Raw genomic sequence first — 3,262 nt, 5'->3', positions numbered from 1 at the left:
ATTTCTAAAATTGTTACATTATATTCTACTAATGTTTTTAAATGGTTTGCATTTTATAACTGAAAATAAACAATTTACATGCCAGGAGCGATTCAAGTGCATGTTTTCTTTTTTCTTTTGTTTATATGACACAAATCAGAAACAAATTAAAATAAATTATTTTAAATGTTGTTCATTTATATCTAGCATGAGAACTAGTTGAATTAAATATAATCATTCCTATAATAAAATTAATATGATATGATAAATGCCAAACGTCGTTGTAAATGTGTGGAAAATATTGTCTTCTCTTCTTTTGTTCTTCTTCTTTTCTTGTTACTGTATTTTATTTTTCTTCTCTTCTTCTGTTCTTCTCTTTTATTCTTCTTCTCTTGTTCTTCTCTTTTTTTTCTTCTTCTTCCCTTTTATTCTTCTTCTTCTCTTTTTTTCTTCTCTTCTCTTCTTTTGTTCTTGTATTTTATTTTTCTTCTCTTCTTCTGTTCTAGGAAAAAAGAACCAACTCACATATGATAGCATGTAGTTGCCATCATCCCATAGTACTACAAATAAATCGAAAATACCTCATGAAGTGGGATTGTATAGGCAACGAATAAAAATTTCAAAAATATATATGAAAAAATAACAATTTATTACAAAAATAGTTACAACATGTACAAAAATATCTCGAGCATTATAAGAATATACATAGTACAAAAACAAAACATGGATGATGCAGATACTGTCAGGCATACGGTACCATCACCATAAGGGAGGTAAAGTTGTAGCTGAAAGGCCGACGCGTTTCGAATGCTACGCATTCTTCATCATGGCATAAAACAAGTATTGCATCTAGAGTAGAGCAAAAAATATTAAATACATTCACATTAAATCATTGTATTCTCTCCATTGAAGTGCAAAAGCACATACACATCCTCTTCCTCGAGTAGGGAAAAGGCATAATTAACAATGAAGAGGACTCACCTATTGCTTAAAAAGCTCCACGCCCAGGAGTGTGGGGCAGAAGGCCCCCGGGTATTCAGGGACGCCGATGTCTCCTATGGCAGGTTGCACCATTTAAAACAAATCCCCATTTGAATGTCACTCATAGAGTGGATAGAACCAATTGGTTCAATTTGGGTGGTGTTTTTGCAGTCCTATATAAAGGAGATATATCAAAAGCTTGTGTCAAAAATAATAACCCAGCATTTGAGCCTCAAATAACTGGTTGGGAATTGTATTCCAAACCGTTCATGGAAAACTCACCACCAGTAGTTTGAAGTCTTTGTATCCAAAAAAAGGGGGAGAGCCGGGTGCAGGTAAATCCTGAAAAGATTTGGGTTGCCCAGACAGATTCCCCTTGGAGAGGAAAGACAGCTCCTTGTTCTCCTACATATGGAGAGGGAATGACACCACCCAACCCTCTTGGCCCTCCTTAAGTACTTACCTTAACTGTATTCAGGTGCTGTAGTCCTCCCCCTCATCACCCATCAATTGAAGCATGTTGTTCCTGAGAAGCCATGTGTGGCTCCTTATTATTTTCAAGCAAGCCGCCGCTGTTACAAGGCGCATTGTAGCGCCGTCATTCAGTGTATACAGATCCGCGTCATTTCCGGAACCGGAAGTATCGCCGCGGCCATTTTGGTAATGGGATTCGAGTGCCAATCGATTCACCGTTGTGAATTGCCATTCGATTGCCACTCGAATGCCACCCCAATGGGACTAAGTTGTCACTCGACTCACCATCGCGAATTGCCATTCGATTGCAATTCGATTGCCACACAATTCGCCCCCGTAGCCATTTTATTGGTTGGTTAAATCAGGGATATCTGAAAACCTCTCAGCCGGATCCGGAAATTCCCCGGCGGCCATTTTACAAAAGGGCATAGACCTGAATTGGACGTTTGATGTATGTCTTGTTAGAGAGTAGCAACTTGATTGAAAGGGTGCAACTATAGGGGGTGATAGTAGGAGGATAAAAACGTTCAAAAGATGACCTTGATCACAGTTTGAAGCAGTCATCACAAGGGCAAAATCGAGCCCGAGTTTGTGTGTGTTATGGTAAGGCACTATTCTCCTGTAGTTCTTGAATGAACCACTGGGAGACCTTTGGGAGAAAAAAGCCACAGCTGCCTTCTATATCTACCCAAGGGGATATGACTATCCCCCTTTCGGTAAATTTAATGACATTTGGGTACAAAGCCCAAAGTCTCCCCTGGCAGCTGATGAGTCAAACAAATTGAGGAAAAATGGAAAACAACCTGCAGAATAGCCATAGAGACACCGATGTCCACTCGACCGGGGTAGTTGGCCCGTGACCCACACCTCCGAGCTATAGAACCAAGAGAGCAAATTTAGGTTAAGTGCAAAAAAGAAAAACAAATATCAAAATCCCAATTATGACAAAGAATCCCTTCAAATCAGTCCGCATGAATACGGTGGAAGAGAAACATCGAGTCAAACAACATATCAATTATAATAAGAATAAGCGAAAAACAAACAAACCCTCCCTATTTCTAAGTGTCATATATGTGCTGGGCCCTAACCTGAAAATGTCTATTGCGTTCACAGTGAAGGGGAAAGGGGGAAAGATTTGGAAAATGTGGGCAAAGTCATCCAGGAAATCAAAATCGGGGACGACATTCTTCATCCCCGCTTGAGATCCTAATCTGTTTTGCCAGAAGAAAAACCCTCCAAAAAAGGCCTAAAACTCTCACTTTCGTTGAGGCCGGGAGGTGTAGTAGCCTTTAAATATCTAATCCAACGCATTTCGCGCTGCAGTAGAGTTTTGTTCCAATCACCCCCCCGTAGGGGAATGTGAATGCGGTCCAACACAGTGAAATTTAGGTCAGGCATATGATAGCCGTGATGCTTGGCTATATGTCGACCCAATGGGAGATAGAGATTACAAATGCGCATAGAATGCATATGTTTCTCTATTCGCTTGTGTAGTTCCTGTTTGGTTTTACCCACATAGAAAGAACCACACTGACACTGCATGAGGTATACCACTCCCCGTGTTCTGCAATTTGCAAAATGTTTCAGGGAGAAGGTATCCCCATTTGGCAGTGTCAGTGTGGTTCTCCTCCCTATGACGGGACATTGGGCACACGTCCCGCAGGGGTAGGTGCCAAATGTTTTGCAAGGATCCTTTTTGTTTGTACCCTTGTACTCACTTTTGACCAAAAGTGTACCCAAGGAAGGTGCTTTCTTAAAAGTTATTTGTGGCTGGTTTGTGATTAGATTTTTTAAAATAGGGTCTTCTGTCAGGATAGGCCAGAACTTG

This window comes from Rana temporaria, chromosome 8, assembly GCF_905171775.1.
Source record: "Rana temporaria chromosome 8, aRanTem1.1, whole genome shotgun sequence".
Classification (NCBI taxonomy): domain Eukaryota; kingdom Metazoa; phylum Chordata; class Amphibia; order Anura; family Ranidae; genus Rana; species Rana temporaria.
Note: the sequence above shows the minus strand (reverse complement) of the source record.